Source organism: Hyperolius riggenbachi, chromosome 1, assembly GCF_040937935.1.
Source record: "Hyperolius riggenbachi isolate aHypRig1 chromosome 1, aHypRig1.pri, whole genome shotgun sequence".
Taxonomy (NCBI): Eukaryota; Metazoa; Chordata; class Amphibia; order Anura; family Hyperoliidae; genus Hyperolius; species Hyperolius riggenbachi.
Window position 1 is genome coordinate 285382656 of NC_090646.1, and position 18322 is coordinate 285400977.

At 42.5% G+C, this 18322-nt stretch overlaps 1 protein-coding gene across 5 annotated transcripts in view; it reads left to right on the forward strand.

Annotated features, from left to right (window-relative positions):
- CSGALNACT1 (chondroitin sulfate N-acetylgalactosaminyltransferase 1) overlaps nt 1–18322 on the forward strand; it is a 685316-nt gene that overhangs the window by 256214 nt on the left and 410780 nt on the right. The window contains exon 1 of one of the 5 annotated variants that reach the window (XM_068233669.1): nt 8497–8554. The exons of the other annotated variants lie outside the window; for them this stretch is intronic. The gene's annotated coding sequence lies outside the window, so the exon portion shown is untranslated. Of the gene's footprint in view, nt 1–8496; nt 8555–18322 lie in introns of those variants that run through there. 5 annotated transcript variants of the gene reach the window in all.

Here is an 18322-nt window from a genome sequence, read left to right on the forward strand (position 1 = left end):
GGTCTTTGCTGATCCCCCACCTTCCCCGTATCTGAAAATGGGGAACGCAGCTATCCCACACATGTGATCACATGAATGATTGCTGAAAAACTCCTGCACCTGCTGGCTAGGAGGCTGACAGAGATGCAACGTAGTAGCATTCACAATAATCGCTGCAATGATAGGTCAGCTGCAAGTGTTACTAGGCCCCTTCGTATAACAGAGAAACGGCCGTGTCCAGTGCCTAACCCAGAGTACAGGGGTGTCACGGAAGAGCCGTGAGAAAATCTGTTTCTGCACCGATTGTGTTTAACGGGGCAATCCAGATAGGATGTGTAGGTCCTAGCAGAGTGCAGCCTTGGGGTCTTCCTTGGGGAATCTGGTATCTCAGCTGATAAACCAAGCTTTATTTTCATGAAGTCCCTTTTGTCTTTGACTTTCCCAATGTTTGTTTAAGTGGTTCAAAAAAAGTTCCTTCAGGGAACAATGACACTGAGGTGTGAAAAGATTTACCAGAAGCAACCCCAAAAGGCATAGTTGTTGCTGGCGTCCTTTATGGACAGGATAAACACAGCAGGGGGCCTATTCAGGATCTGGTATCTCATAGACAGGCTGGAGCCATTCAACCAGCATTAGGAATACATTGAGTATATGATCTTTGCTTGTTTAAGGAATACCGTTTATATGATACCGTGTATATATTTTAATATTAAATTTATGCCGCTGACATACCCAGTCACCAAGTTATTCAGCTGCTTAGTGCCAGGACATGTGACATTATCCAAGTTTGATATTATAAGAATTGTCATTTTCTGAGGATTATGAATCTGTCATCAGCATAACTATGGCATATATCATTTGTGACTTGGTGTTCCAAAGTTAAACCAAAAAATCTCTCTCCAAGAAGATGGACTGTGATTGGTTTGTAAACCAGAGGGGGCAGGATTGGTCCCACCCCCGAAATTAGCTTCTATAAAACCAGGATGCATACAGGGAGGGGCAGTCCTCCATATTACCATCATCACGAAAGCCTGCTGCTGGCTAGTGTTGGGCGAACAGTGTTCGCCACTGTTCGGGTTCTGCAGAACATCACCCTGTTCGGGTGATGTTCGGGTTCGGCCGAACACCTGATGGTGTTCGGCCAAACTGTTCGGCCATATGGCCGAACTAAGAGCGCATGGCCGAACGTTCCCCGAACGTTCGGCTAGCGCTGTGATTGGCCGAACGGGTCACGTGTAGTGTTGGGCGAACATCTAGATGTTCGGGTTCGGGCCGAACATGGCCGCGATGTTCGGGTGTTCGAGCCGAACTCCGAACATAATGGAAGTCAATGGGGACCCGAACTTTCGTGCTTTGTAAAGCCTGCTTATATGCTACATACCCCAAATTTACAGGGTATATGCACCTTGGGAGTGGGTACAAGAGGAAAAAAAATTAGCAAAAAGAGCTTATAGTTTTTGAGAAAATCGATTTTAAAGTTTCAAAGGGAAAACTGTCTTTTAAATGCGGGAAATGTCTGTTTTCTTTGCACAGGTAACATGTTTTTGTCGGCATGCAGTCATAAATGTAATACATATAAGAGGTTCCAGGAAAAGGGACCGGTAACGCTAACCCAGCAGCAGCACACGTGATGGAACAGGAGTAGGGTGGCGCAGGAGGAGAAGGCCACGCTTTGAGACACAACAACCCAGGCCTTGCATGAGGACAAGAAGCGTGCGGATAGCAATTTGCGTTTTGTCACCATGCAGTCATAAATGTAATACAGATGAGAGGTTCAATAAACAGGGACCGGAAACGCTAACCCATCACAGATGTTCATTGTTCATGTTACTTGGTTGGGGTCCGGGAGTGTTGCGTAGTCGTTTCCAATCCAGAATTGATTCATTTTAATTTGAGTCAGACGGTCTGCATTTTCTGTGGAGAGGCGGATACGCCGATCTGTGACAATGCCTCTGGCAGCACTGAAACAGCGTTCCGACATAACGCTGGCTGCCGGGCAAGCCAGCACCTCTATTGCGTACATTGCCAGTTTGTGCCAGGTGTCTAGCTTCGATACCCAATAGTTGAAGGGTGCAGATGGATTGTTCAACACAGCTATGCCATCTGACATGTAGTCCTTGACCATCTTCTCCAGGCGATCGGTGTTGGAGGTGGATCTGCACGCTTGCTGTTCTGTGTGCTGCTGCATGGGTGTCAGAAAATTTTCCCACTCCAAGGACATTGCCGATACCATTCCCTTTTGGGCACTAGCTGCGGCTTGTGTTGTTTGCTGCCCTCCTGGTCGTCCTGGGTTTACGGAAGTCAGTCTGTCGGCGTACAACTGGCTAGAGGAGGGGGAGGATGTCAATCTCCTCTCTAAAGTCTCCACAAGGGCCTGCTGGTATTCTTCCATTTTGACCCGTCGGACTCTTTCTTCAAGCAGTTTTGGAACATTGTGTTTGTACCGTGGATCCAGAAGGGTATAAACCCAGTAATTGGTGTTGACTAGAATGCGCACAATGCCTGGGTCGCGTTCAATGCAGTCCTAGGCCGAAGAGGTCATAGCCTAGGGTCACAAAAACCTGTTTATTTGGGCTATTTCAATGGTAGTGATGGTGACGTACATAAATCTCAGCTATGGCCGTTAGCAACGTCTGAATTTCACGAAATGTCGCATGCAGGTAGAAGACATATTGTTAGACTTGGATTCCAAAGATGGGGTCCCTACATCTCTGCAAACCAGAGTTACAGGGGTCCAAAATTGGTAAAATCCCCCATAGACTTTCATTGCCTCCCTATTTCACTTTCCAAAATCTGACATCTTTTCAAAGGGCAATGGCTCAGCAGTACCAAATTTTCTAGCATTGTAGGGACCCTTAGGGGGATCATGACTGGTGAGTTTTGCCACTGCTGAGCCATTGCCCTTTGAAATGGTGTGAGATTTTGGAACGGTAAATAGTAGGCCCAATGAAAGCCTATGGGGGATTTTACCAATTTTGGACCCCTGTAACTCTGGTTTGCAGAGATGTAGGGACCCCATCTTTGGAATCCAAGTCTAACAATATGTCTTCTACCTGCATGAGACATTTCGTGAAATTCAGACGTTGCTAACGGCCATAGCTGAGATTTATGTACGTCACCATCACTACCATTGAAATAGCCCAAATAAACAGGTTTTTGTGACCCTAGGCTATGACCTCTTTGGCCTAGGGGCCCGAAACTCACCAGTCAGGTTCCCCCTAAGGGTCCCTACAATGCTAGAAAATTTGGTACTGCTGAGCCATTGCCCTTTGAAAAGATGTGAGATTTTGGAAAGTGAAATAGGGAGGCAATGAAAGTCTATGGGGGATTTTACCAATTTTTGACCCCTGTAACTCTGGTTTGCAGAGATGTAGGGACCCCATCTTTGGAATCCAAGTCTAACAATATGTCTTCTACCTGCATGAGACATTTCGTGAAATTCAGACGTTGCTAACGGCCATGGCTGAGATTTATGTACGTCACCATCACTACCATTGAAATAGCCCAAATAAACAGGCTTTTGTGACCCTAGGCTATGACCTCTTCGGCCTAGGACTGCATTGAACGCGACCCAGGCATTGTGCGCATTCTAGTCAACACCAATTACTGGGTTTATACCCTTCTGGATCCACGGTACAAACACAATGTTCCAAAACTGCTTGAAGAAAGAGTCCGACGGGTCAAAATGGAAGAATACCAGCAGGCCCTTGTGGAGACTTTAGAGAGGAGATTGACATCCTCCCCCTCCTCTAGCCAGTTGTACGCCGACAGACTGACTTCCGTAAACCCAGGACGACCAGGAGGGCAGCAAACAACACAAGCCGCAGCTAGTGCCCAAAAGGGAATGGTATCGGCAATGTCCTTGGAGTGGGAAAATTTTCTGACACCCATGCAGCAGCACACAGAACAGCAAGCGTGCAGATCCACCTCCAACACCGATCGCCTGGAGAAGATGGTCAAGGACTACATGTCAGATGGCATAGCTGTGTTGAACAATCCATCTGCACCCTTCAACTATTGGGTATCGAAGCTAGACACCTGGCACAAACTGGCAATGTACGCAATAGAGGTGCTGGCTTGCCCAGCGTTATGTCGGAACGCTGTTTTAGTGCTGCCGGAGGCATCGTCACAGATCGGCGTATCCGCCTCTCCACAGAAAATGCAGACCGTCTGACTCAAATTAAAATGAATCAATCCTGGATTGGAAACGACTACGCAACACTCCCGGACCCCAACCAAGTAACATGAACAATGAACATCTGTGATGGGTTAGCGTTTCCGGTCCCTGTTTATTGAACCTCTCATCTGTATTAAACTTATGACTGCATGGCGACAAAACGCAAATTGCTATCCGCACGCTTCTTGTCCTCATGCAAGGCCTGGGTTGTTGTGTCTCAAAGCGTGGCCTTCTCCTCCTGCGCCACCCTCCTCCTGTTCCATCACGTGTGCTGCTGCTGGGTTAGCGTTACCGGTCCCTGTTCCTGGAACCTCTTATGTATTACATTTATGACTGCATGCCGACAAAAAGCATGTTACCTGTGCAAAGAAAACAGACATTTCCCGCATTTAAAAGACAGTTTTCCCTTTGAAACTTTAAAATCGATTTTCTCAAAAACTATAAGCTCTTTTTGCTAAAAAATTTTTCCTCTTGTACCCACTCCCAAGGTGCACATACCCTGCAAATTTGAGGTATGTAGCATGTAAGGAAGCTTTACAAAGCACGAAAGTTCGGGTCCCCATTGACTTCCATTATGTTCGGAGTTCGGGTCGAACACCCGAACATCGCGGCGATGTTCTGCGAACGTTCGCGAACCCGAACATCTAGGTGTTTGCCCAACACTACTGCTGGCCTGGGGACCGAGCCAGTGGCCATCTTAGATATACTTTGACCCAGAATAAAGACTTTTCATGTGCTCAGATTTCCCCAAAGGGACATATTTCATCTGAACATTAAGTATTCATTTCTTTCTTTCCCTTTTCATTTTACACTGGGTTATCATTTTGTTACTTTAATTATTGTCTGAATATATTAATTATTTATATTGCATTTATTAATACGACTCTAAAGTCATTTATTTTCTCAGCTACTCCTACTATTCAGCCACACAGAACGCATCCCTGCTTTCCGAAGAAACGCTACTACTGTTCATATAGCCGGATACAATAGAGTGTGTATTAACCGTTTTTATCTGCAGGTCTTAAAATTAGTTAGAGTAGGTCCTCTGTACTTCTACAGAGGTGGTGGCAGCTTTGTACCCTAAAATAATGTGTAATTTGGGTTACTGTAGGTCGCAAGCCCCCTTCTAGCCTGTCTACTGACAGAATTCAAATGGTTCTAGCTCATCGATTGCGTCCAAGAGGTTGGACAGTCTGTGGTTTGAAATACATTGGAAGGCACTGAGCGGTCTGGCTCTAGAGGGCCTGTGATAAGGGGGATAAGGCTAGTAACAGCAGACTGAATTGAACACACCACGTGGAGACCATAGATCAGCTATGGTAAACACAGGTGCTCAATATTTTCAATATTTACAGTGACACAAAACTTCAACATGTTTCACCCCGAATGGCTTCATCAGGAAGTGCAAGTACAGTGTACTGTGAACAACAGAAAATATTTACATTACTCTCCACACACAGACAGGATAACAGACCTGGGCAGAGGGATACCTCCACCTATCTCCATTTTCAGATACAGGGTATTTGGGGGATCACAAAAGACCCCCACATGCGTAATACTCGTTTTTACTACTAGCGTTCTATATTTCAATTGTATTATATTGAACTCATAATTCTACAACAAAGTATACCTTTGCTAACATTTTGTACACTTATAGGGGTGTCCTTAGGACCACACCTTGCAGTCTCTTTTCCCTAGTACGCTATCCGGAATAATTGCATATATATGTATATCTCACAGCAGCAAGGACTCTCGAGCCCAGATTGCTGTCAGGAAAGGGTAAGAGAGACCTGCTGCATTGGTAGTGCCGGGAACTTTTTTCCTTTTGCCTTGTACACTTGTGGAGTCAGGAGGGTGGGCTCTTTAGTTTCCATGGCAGCTGTATCTTTCTTTTGCGCTGAGCCCTATTGTTGTTTTTTTAAGCTGTTTTGAAAGTTACTGGTTTTCTATGAGGCTTGACTTACCTGAGGGCGATTTTAGGAAGCTTAGAAAACAGTAAAAAATATTACTGAGAATATTTTTAAAAGAAATGTGGATATTCAACAGGTTAAGTAGAATAATGTTACAACCCTATGAATATTAACAAACGGATTGTTTACTGTGTGGTCAGGGAAAACTATTCAGGCTTGATTTAAACTTAGATGCGTTGCATTGCAGCATGCTTTTTCAATGGGATGCAACGCAACACATCAAAGTGTAAATACAGCCTCAAGGAAAATGATACCTTGATCACCACTATGTACTGCCTTATCTCTCCAGCACACATTATTTTTTAGGCACCAGAAAAGGGATGCTGTATGGTGATTTGGTGAAGATTTGACTAGTCAGTTTGGAATCAGTACAAGGCTTCAGCAAGGGACTTAACAATAGTTAGACTATTGGCTGATGTACGTGGATTGCCTTCACTCATTAGATTTGAAGCAGTTACTCAGTGAAGTGTGGAAATTTCTTCTACAACAGAAAACGGTGACAATCTGAAGTCATCTTATTTTTCATTGTCTAGGCCAGGGGTCAGGAACCTTTTGGCTGAGAGCCATAAACGCCACATATTTTAAAACGTATTTCCGGGAGAGCCATACAATAGGTTTCAAACTAGGACAGTGCACCTGCGCAGCAGAGGGCTTATGTCCCTTTTGCCATGGTAATGTGTATACAGTTGATCCGCCAGGCAGGGGAAGTGTCAGACACGTCCTCAGCTTCTCTTGGGTTTCAGCAGTGGAGAAATACCGACTAACAGCTTGTACAATTAGCTAGCTGACTTGGGGTTTGATTCACTTTGTAGGATGGGATCCCCGCACTTTGGACCAATAGGCTGTTTGTCAAGTGACAGGCAGTCTATTGGGCCAATCAAAGTGCGGGGATCTCATCCTACAAAGTCATTGGACCTGACAGGATGAAGAGTGGGACAATTGGAGCAGCTGTTCGTTTTGGGTGAGCGCGAGTAAGTTAGCAGTACACGCTACAGCAGTAGCATGCCTACTTTGAAAGTTTTACTTGTGCTGCCACACTAAGCTGCGCTGCTTGAGCAGTGTAGCTTAGTGAATCAACCCCTACTAATTTGTCTGTGAGCCAGATGCAGCCATCAAAAGAGTCACATCTGGCTCCTGAGCCATAGGTTCCCTACCCCTGGTCTAGGCTGACCATGTACTACAGAAGCGTTATGTTTGGCATCAGCTAATCAATAAATGTCTACACAAACATAAACGTGCTCTGACACTGAATGTCTACACACATCTAGTAAAACGTTCATTCCGAATTTTGGCATTAAATACTTGGCACTTGTTCCTTATGTCATGCCTATGTACTAATGGGATGCTAATTGGAAACAAACGAAAATTCTGAAAACCAATCCAGGTTTTTTTTTTTACCAAGTTCTGAATTGCTCTGTTAAGAAACAGGCACATTAGTATGGTAATACGGAAAGATAAATATTTTTCTATTGTGTGTTATCTAACATTATTGCTTTATACATAAGCCTTGGCAGCACATACTTTCCTCTATTTGCTTAAGCCTTCTGTATAAGCTTGTTGAATAGGAAGTCATTTCATTTTAACTGAATGGAAGCATTTAATGTGGAGCTTGTACTTGCGTGTGAATGGCTAGCAAATGTTCTCTTGAGCACAAAACTATCTTGTTCTGATCCTGAGTCTCTTGTGGCCTGTAAATAAGCTATCTATGATAGCATAATTTCTTGCACATAAAAAGTTGTCTTTAAGTTTTGTAATCCCTCCTGACACCGTTTTTAATTATATAAAGCTCATTATAAAGTTAGAGCTGTAAGATGCCGATCAGTTATTAAATACTAGATTTTTTATTTACTGGTATCAGGCCAGGCAGTTAATAAATTAACTGTTGTGTCCATCTCCGATTCTGATATCGATGACTTTTAATCTGAGACTGAAAAAAATCTCAGAGGTACCCCGCCCCAGTATCTCTTCCCTAGTATTTCCGCTTCAACACAGCACAATTCCCGGATAGCTGGTACTTAACCTCCGGGAAAACATTAGCCTTTTGTCTTATTAACACCCCCCCCCCTTTTTTTTCTTTTTTTTTTCTCCTTTTCTCTTTGGTTTTAAGGTGTGCTTTCTACTTCTAACACTAGGTTTTCTCTTCTGATCTCTGAATAGCACCCATACTTCTCTAAATCTATGGGAAAATTGGAATGATTAATGAGAAGTGCGGTTTTATAAGTGCTCAAGTGTTATTATTCATAATCCTGTTGACACACCATGTACTGTTATGTTCATAATTGCTGTTTAAAAAAAAATAAATCTCAGAGGTATAATTGCTAATTAGGGATTTAGCAGGTGATCTTAGAGCAAATCTTGGGAAAGTATCATCAGGAGACCCACTTCTCTCATGCAACCAGTGGTCCGTTTCTTCTGTTTCGTGGCTATGGTAAGTCACAGTCCTCATCTCCCTAGAGAGGTGTGACCAGCCACACGTCAAAGTAATTAGGCTGTAGATATGGCTCTGCTTCTGGTGAATATTCATTAAAGTGACACTGAAGTGAAAAAAAAATGTATGATGTAATGAATTGTATGTGTAGTACTGATAATTAATAGAGCATTAGTAGTATATTAGAAAATAGTATTTACATTTTTAGATATACACCGGTAGCTTTTTTTTTTTTTTTTTTTTATAACATTGCATTATTTTAGTATAGTTTAAAATACAGAGTGTGGCTTGTAAGTGCAAATATAACACAAGCAGAGGTAATGACACTTTCAAGTTCCCTGCATTAAAAATGTTATCTTAATCTGTCTTGGACTGTTTCTTTGATGTATAAGTGTTCCAGAAAACAACCCCAAGTTGGGTCGGAGAGCTCAGAGAGGTTCTTTTGCATAGATAACAACTGAAGTTTCTTAACTCTTCCTGAACTGGAAACAATATTAGACTCATATCTGTGCTACTAATGCTCTATTTCTTAGCTGTACTACATGGACAATTCATTATATCATACGTTTATTTTCACTTCAGATTCCATTTATCTGACATGGGTTTGCACACATGCCAGTCTCTTCCCACAGGTGGGATTCTGTTCTGTTTGCAGTATATTTAAATAGGCTCTAGAAGTACCTAAAGTTCCTAGAAGACAGGGGAACATTTACTTTGCTAAACCATTGCTGAGTGGTTTCTGTCCTCCATTCAGGTGTTTGGTGGAGAGGTGGTTACTCGCCAGTACCTTATGCTATACATTCTGGCATAGTGAAAAGGAGATAATATGAAAATATTGTGTAGAAGCTCGCACTAGCAATGTGATGGCCCTTTCCCTTTCTGCTTCAAGCTAAATCGGAGAACTGGTGTAGATTTCATCCCAGTGACTTTATCAGGTTGGAATATTTTAACCTCTGTTATAGCAATAAGGTGGCATTGCAAAAATCTGAAGTTTTTCTGTCTGTCAATGAACAGTGGATGTGCATAATAAGGGAAGACAGGTAACCTTTGTACTGCTTGTGATAATGTTTCTGAATAATGGATTGAGCCAGGGCTCTGTACACTGAACTACAGACCAGGCAAGCCAGACTGAAAAAATGTTCTGCATGAAGCACTGGGACTTTATACATAAATAATAAGAGTAGTAAAGCAAATTATTGATTTTATACATAACAAGTAATCTGATATTTCGTTGTTTTTTTTTTTAAGCATGGCTCAAAAATGTCACACTGAATTAGTTGCTATATCTTTATATTTTACAATGACATCCCTGCAGAAAACAGGCTGGTTTGTGCTTTGTTTACATGGCAAGTACAAGTCCATGGTAATGTGTAGCAGGGATGGAGCTGTATTGCAGAAAGATCTGCACACTCAGATGTATAATGCAAAACTTCAAGCTCTTTTAATACAAAAAGGTTTCCATATAATACAATTCATGTTCAACAAGGACCAGCAACTTGCAGTAGATGGGCACCAAAGACACCCAAAGTCCATCAATGCCTGCTGGCCACCTTGTGTTAAGAGACCATGAGGGGGTAGAGTCCAAAAGCTACACTCTAGAGAAGTTGTGTCACAAATCATGCCGACAGACACTGGCCTAATGCTGTTTCAGGCATTTGCCCGTCTTCAAGCCGATAAATGTGCACTGGAGTGCAATACAGCTATTTGAGTGCCACCTGGTGCTCTGGTGGCTGGATCGTTGCGCCTCAATTACAACCAGGGGAGTGCAGCTGGGTACTTCTACTTTGCTAGCAGGGAGGGAGCAACATTAGTATTACAAATATGTACAGTAGCTGCCCAAATTCAGCTTTTTCTAGTCTTTCTACCATCTGCATTGACATGACCATACACTAATAGATGGCCACCAGATTCATCCCTCTCAGATCTGATCTGAGAGTGATCGAATCCTTCCACACACTAGACACAGATATTTAATAGACTTCAGCATGATATCTGTAGAACTACGCTCTGCCTGCTGGGTCTCCCAGGTCTTCCCCATCTATGTGTCATTCCCCTCCCTCTTCTCCGGCCCGTGCAGATTGTAGGCAGCAGAGCTTACACCTAACTCTCCGCTGGCATGTGTCTTCTATCCACCACCAGACGAGCTTCCCTGTGTCTTCTCTCTCGGGAGCCTGTGTCACTTGATAAATGCTAGAGGCGCAACAATAGTCGCTCCATGGCATACCTCTAGCATTTGTCACGTGACACAGGTGCCATGGGAGAGAAATGACAGTGAGGAGTGCCCGGCAGGGATGGTGAGAAAACCCCCCAATCGGCAGATGTTAGTGTAAGCTCTGCCACCAACACTGCACGTTGGTCATCCCTTAATTAAATGTTGCAACTGCCATGCTCTTAACCCACCGCTGCGATCGACAGCTGGAAATTTATCAAATTGGCATAATTTGCATCATTGATTTCTAGCAGATTCTATCAGTGACTGATCGAATATGCCTGATAAAAAAAAAACATCAATACATCTATGGCTAGCTTTATTCTTGCTGCCAATGTTAGTGTTTACTCAATTCTGTAGTTGTAGCCCCCCCCTTTTCTCCTTTCCTCTTGATTGTTGCTTACCTGTCTCTCCTCGCATACATGTAAAAAAGGTGCAAGTAAAATTTTCGGGGTCTGTTGAAGCTGTAGAATTTTGGCAATACTGTTGATATTATACTTTGGCTTCTACCTCATCCTTGTAATAATCCTCCCCCCAGCTCCTCTTACGTCTAGGCCTTGCCAAAGAAATACCTCTGCAACAGCTGCATCAGATATGACATTTGGGCGAGAATTGGCATAATCCTGTACTTCCCTTCATTAACGATACATTTCCCGGTGATTTGTTGTTCCTAGATCTAACCTGAATTTCCAGGCATGAACAAAGACTAATTTACAGAACTGTAGGGAAAATGTTATGTGGCTCCAAAAGTACCTCTAAATATTCAGATTCAAGCCTTATCTTTTCCTCACCGCTTTCTCTTCCTTTTGCTCTTCCCTTTACTGTTTGAACCCCTCTTGCATTCCCCATTACTGTACAACCCTCTCTAGGGCTGGGTCATGGGGGGGGGAGAAGTCACGGTTCTTTAAGTTTAAACTGGAACAGATCCTTAGTTATTGGATGTGAATTCCTGAGAACTTTCAAGACTGTGGTATTTTACCACCCGGAGGTGACACTGGCAGGCCAGCCCACTGTTCTTTTTTTTCTTTTGTGGCCTCATTAGATTCTAGGAAATGTTACTGTTCCTACATTCATTTTGGGTCATTGACAATGGTCTTATCCAATGTATCGAGCTCTTACATAAGCACGCGTCAAGCTGTACTTTTCTCTATTTCTTGCCATAATGACTGTTTACTGAATAGGTTTGTCATGTACATAAATCATCTGCACCCAAATGGTGTTTCTTGGATGGCTTTCCAATAGCTTTTTCCCTGCATTCATTTGTATGCTACAGTACTAATGAAGATGCTGGTTGTGTTCTTAAATTGTTTATTTTGGATCATTTAGAAACCTTTGGGAAGTTTTGTTTTATAATGCAAGAACCAGCTAGATAGAACTGCAGATATGGGTGAGGTTTTCTTAGCAAAGGGTTGAGGTCTGGAACCTACTAGGAGCACTTTTCTGAGCGCATTGTGATTTGAAAATCTTTTGCTAATGTAATGCTATGGGTGTGATCCCACTACAGGGATGCAATTTTATACAAAAAACAAACAAACATAGCATTGCATTAGCATGAGCTTTTTTCAAATCACTGGTGCTTAGAAAAGGCTTCTAGTGGGTTTGAGTCCTGAAGCAGATGGCGATCAGGCTTTCAGCCTTCTAGTATAGACACATTCTATTGAAAATGACCAGCTGAATGGATGTGGAAGTCTTGTATGCATAGTCCTTCTTTGGTGTTGCAGTTTGATTAAGGTGTTTTTCTGTGTATCCATTTTTCAGAGGAGAGTGACAGCTTTTTGTTACACCTATCTGATAAATGCCTTAAAGAAAAATGTCTCTGGAGGAAAACGATTAAAGTTCTGTTTCAAAAAGCAATTTGTAAATCTATTGTGTTAGGAATGCCACTAATGTTTTTCTCTCATATATTCTGGGTGTAGCTGTTTTCCTTAGCTACTATTCGATAAGCCATTTGACATACTTAAGAAGAAATGCATGCTGCACCTGTATGGACACAAGCTTTCTTTATGCAGTCAGATTTCTGTAGTACTTGAGTAAATGAATTTCTCAGTGTTGAGAATTTCCTTTGATTACGTTCTGTTTTGCATCCATCACTATTTACAAGCTTATAAAAAAAAAATAGAGAGAAATATTTCATCTTTACATAGATATTTAAAAAGTTTAGACCCTTAGGTAAATATTTGTGTTGTTTTTTTTTTGTATAGTAATGTTTTTTTTTTTTTTTATTAAACATTTTATGTGGGTATTTTTGGGAGGGTGGGATATAAATAGTTTTATTTGGGGAAATATTTGTGTATTGTAATGTTTTTTTCCATTTACTTGTAGTTTTACTTTTTGGCCACAAGATGGCAATCTCGATTTTGTTTACATGACGTCACTCTAAGCGTACAATGTACGCTTAGAGGGACAGAGCTTCAGAAAAAGCGTAGCTTCCGAGAGAAGCTGTCGCTTTTTCAGCGGGGGAGAGAAATCAGTGATCGAGCACCATAGCCCGATACATTGATTCCTGGGCTACCGAATCCGCGGCCGGGAGTGCGCGTGCACGTGCGCGATCGGCTGCGGGAGCGCGCGGACGCGCACGTGGCCTCCTGGACGTAGATGCTACGTCCTGGAGGCATAAATGGTTAATGAGTACATAGTCATGTTACTGAATGTCCTCAGAGGAGCTCACACCCTACCCCTATCATAGACATAGTCTAATGTCCTACCATATTATTGTTATGTATTTATATAGCACTGACATCTTCTGCAGCACATTACAGAGTACATAGTCATGTCACTGACTGTCCTCAGAGGAGCTCACAATCTAATCCTACCATAGTCACAGTCTGATGTCCTACTGTATTATTACTATTATGTATTTATATAGCACTGACATCTTCTGCAGCACTTTACAAAGTACTTAGTTATCTCACATGTTAGTGTTGGGTGTTAAAAGGAGGGGAAGGGGAAGGTTAGTGTTAGAATGGAGTACAGAGAGGAAATAAGAAGAGATCTTTCAGAAAAAGTAACTTCAGCAAAATCAACGCTAAAAACCAGAGACTATAACAAATGTACATGAGAGAGGATGCCGTTTTTACAGGGGAGACTCGGGGAGGGGGGGGCGCAGTTTCAGTGTTTGCCATAGGCGCTATGTTACCCAGATACGCCACTGATTCACAGTGGTCAGTTGCATAACGCACGCATTAAAATGTGTGTGAACTGCAATGGAGAGTGGCCAAATCTACACCCTGGCAGAAATGACAGGTGCCAAACAGGGTGTAGATTTCAATCAGTGCAGTCTTTAAGTGGTTAAGATACTAATGGTTTTGAACTGATACAAATGTTTTATTAATTTTATGCACCTTGCACTTTAATTGTCAGTATAATACATACAAATGCCATCTGCATTACATCTTCTGCATTTTCCATGCACTGCATTAATCCATCAAGTACCTAATGAAATACTGCATGATACCTTAAAATTCAGAATGAAATACTGCATGAGGTAAACATATTTGTGAATGTCATGCAGTTCTTTGGTAAATTACTGAACTTTTACTGCATGCATGACAATCTTAAGGAATACTCAATAAACGTATTTTTTACCACATAAGGTAAATATCTTTGTAAGAAATATAGCGCTTCTGCAGTGAATAAAAATCCTGTCTTAAAATGTTGTCCATTTGGCCAGGAGCAGATGAGTTCAGGTGGTTATCTTCAGGCTCTTTGAGCAAGGCTACTGCTGCTTGGAATACATCATACTGCTCATACTGCAAGGAGAAGGGATACTGAATCTCTCTGAGTAGATTGTTGCCTATAGCAGTGTCTGTGATGCAGTACATAGCTACTGTCTCTGACCATGATTTTTGACCATGAACATTAAACGCAGACAAAAACAAGCTCTGCAACTGAGCTGTCTATCTATATAGATCTAGGAAAACATTTGTGCCTGGAATGAGCACTTAAGGATCAGAAAATCTTTACAGTGAAAACTAGAATTCGAATAGCAATAATGATGGTAACTGAATACAAAGAAGCAAAATGACGGATACAATACCAGTTTTGTGTGCCAGTTGTGCATAACAAACCGCACCAGGGAGCAGGCCCATTTAACTGGGTGCTCCACTCAGCTAATTTTGGTGAGCGCCCAGCTGTCATTGGCTCACCTCCTCATCAACCTCTAATACTGTAAGCAGAGCTGCGCCGGCCCTGCATTCTCCCGTTGCGCCCCACCCGGCAACTTTTCATGCCAGCCGGTTGAAGCAATATCCTAAGTTAAGTTACAATGCATCTCTGGTGTGCATAAAAAAACACAGAGGTACATAAAAAAAACTCGGAGGTATGCTAATGCTTAAAAGTTAGCATGTCCTAATACATTTTCTGTTTAATAAGATTCACTGAAACCCTGTATCAGCTGGGTTCCAGTACATAACTCTGCCCCCTTGCAGAAAATGGCCCTGGCCTTTTCTATATATAGATATAGAAAATGAAAATGCAGCAGATATGGGGCTCTGGTGAATCTTATTATACAGACAATGTGCTGGAGCATTCACATTGATAATGATCGTCCAGGGTGGTCATTGTAAAGTGTCAGCTTCCTGGCCTGGAGCTTTTTGTTCCCAAAATCAGATGCCATATAAATATAGATTTAAAATGCTCAAGTGGCAGTGATAAGATTTCTTTTATGTTACATACTTTCAATCAACAAGATTGTAATACAATATGTAAATTAGAGGGGTCAGAATTGAGGAGTCTGAGTTGGTGGAATCCTAAACTCAGGACTCAAGGATGGAGTCTGAAAAGCGAAATGTCGAGGGCCTTCTCCTCTCAGTGGATGCGGAGAAGGCCTTCGACAGAGTAGCATGGGACTATATGAAGGAAGTATTGTCCTACATTAATGTGGGACCTACCTTGCTACATAAAATCTTGGCCCTGTATAACTGTCCGACAGCTCAGATTAAAATTAATGGATGTCTCTCCAGATCCTTCCCCCTCTGTAATGGCACACGCCAAGGCTGCCCACTATCGCCCTTGGTGTTTATTCTGACCTTGGAACCATTTATACGCACTATCAATCTGCATGGGGGTATCCAGGGAATCCAGGTAGGAAATCTACATGTAAAAATTGCAGCGTTTGCTGACGATATCTTGTTATTTATTTCCAACCCCAAAAGCGCAATGAGGGCTATAATAGACGCTTTTAATGAGTATGGATCTCTATCCAATTTCAAAATGAATCTAACAAAATCTGAAATTCTCAACATTACGCTACCAACATCAGTAGTTACAGATTTGAAGCAAACTCTACCATTCAAGTGGAGTGATGGCGTGATTACCTACCTGGGGGTAAAACTCTCAAGGGACATTGGGATGCTTTTTGACCTGAACTTTATTCCAATACAAAGCACTATACTTACTGATCTGAAACGTTGGGAGGGTTTGACAATGTCCTGGTTTGGGCGTATTGCAATAATCAAGATGAATGTGTTGCCTCGTATCTTGTACCTTTTCCAGGCAGTGCCGATCCACATCCCTATACAATATCTCCGGGGTTTACAAAGCAAGATAGGACAGTTCATATGGAACAATTCTGTCCCTAGAATAAACAAACATATTCTCTCATTGCCCAAACAAAGAGGTGGGGCGGCCATCCCCGACTTCGAGAGATATCAAATGGCCTGCATACTCACTAGAATCGTGGACTGGTCCTGCCATGGAGAGGATAAATTGTGGACTGGTTTAGATGAGCAGATCTTAGGCCAACCTGTGCGGGGCATTCCATGGATTTCTAACCCAGTTGCAAAACATACAATCCGAGACTTTAGCCTTATACAGAATGCACTGCAGACCTTCCATAAGGCATGTAAACTTTTTAAAATTTCATCCACGGTGAGCCCTCTCACTAGTTTGATCTTTAATAATGATTTTGGTCCAGGACAGAAAGGCCCCTTTCTTAAGACAGCCCGCCCCAATGCAGAATTTAAAGCATTCCAATTCAGAACAGGGAACAGGCTAGTAAACTCCTATATGGGAGAGAAGATCCCCCCCATGGCCTCATAGACAGATCCGCTCATACCTGGCTAGTACAAACCACAAGGAAAACTTAAACAGAACTTTGACAGGATTTGAGGAGATGTGTCAAAATGGTGAGTCAGTACCCCACACGGTCTCTCTAATGTACAAATGCATGGAAAACCTGAAACCTGAAACAAAATTATCTTTCACCGATCAATGGGAAAAATCATTAGAGCCCACGGGTGAGGAAATAGATTGGGAAAATATCTTTATACTTACCCATAAGTGTTCAGTAAATTCCTCCATCCAAGAAGCAAACTACAAAATATTAACTAGATGGCATAAGACCCCAGAATCTTTGCATAAGATTTTCCCAGACTATCCAGCAAACTGCTGGAGATGTAACAATACCACTGCAACATATGATCATATCTGGTGGGAATGCCCATGCATAGTCGCTTACTGGAAGAAGGTCCACAAATGGTCCATAAAAATCTCCTCGTTCTCGGTACCATTTAACAAAATGGCCTTACTTTTACACCATAATGACCTGACGGTGAAATCCTATAAAAACTCCCTTTTGATTCATCTCCTCAATGCAGCTATGGTGCTAATTCCGAGGTATTGGAAAACATCGAGAGTACCTTCCATGAAGGAATGGTTCCAGAAAGTGGACTACATCCACTCTATGGAAGAACTCAGAGCGGTGAAACTAGACAGATCCCACAAATTTTATGTAACATGGGCCCAATGGATAGACTTCAAAGACACTGAAATGTATAAAACAACGATGCTTGGGAATTAAGTAGAGATGTGAGACATACCTGATAAGGGAAAGTACCTTGGGGGGCTCCCTTTCTGGGTAATTCTCCCTAAGCCCTGATAAATACTGGGGTAAAGTGGTGGGGAGTGTGGATGAATCCAACTTATGGAGCTGGGACGAGGCTCGGCCCTCGGGAGGTAGTGGACAGAGGTGGGAGCCGAGGGGCTCTGATGGGGGGAGTGTGTTACCTGAATGTTGATAGTAAAATAGAGAGAACTGTTATTTTGCTTTTGGTAAAGACGAACTTCTGAATATTATATGTAAACTGATTACAAATAATTATGTGATTTATTAAACACTGAAATAGCATAGACTATATGTTGAAATGTGCATATCTTGTTCTTTCTGCCAAAAAGTGCCTTTAAAACATTGTTGCCTTTTTGCAGCTTTGGGAAACGTGAATACTGTGTTAGGGCTGGTTCAGACGGCCGTTTGGAGGCGTTGCGTTTGCTGGCGTCGCGTTCAGCAGCGTTCGTGTGCGTTTGGATGCGGTCGCGTTTTTTCTTCCCCTAGGGAGACATTAGCCGTCGCGGTTAACCTCCCCTGGAAGCTACATGTAGCTTCCAGGGGCTCCTTGAACGGCAGGGAAAATCGGGACCCAAACGCAGCGTTTGTGTAAACGCGCTTGAAAGCTTGGTACAAACGCTCCCATTCACTTGAATGGGAGCGTTTAACACCAAGCCCTGAACGCTGGCTGTAAACGCTCTGCAAGCGTCCGTCTGAACCAGCCCTTAGTCTTGCA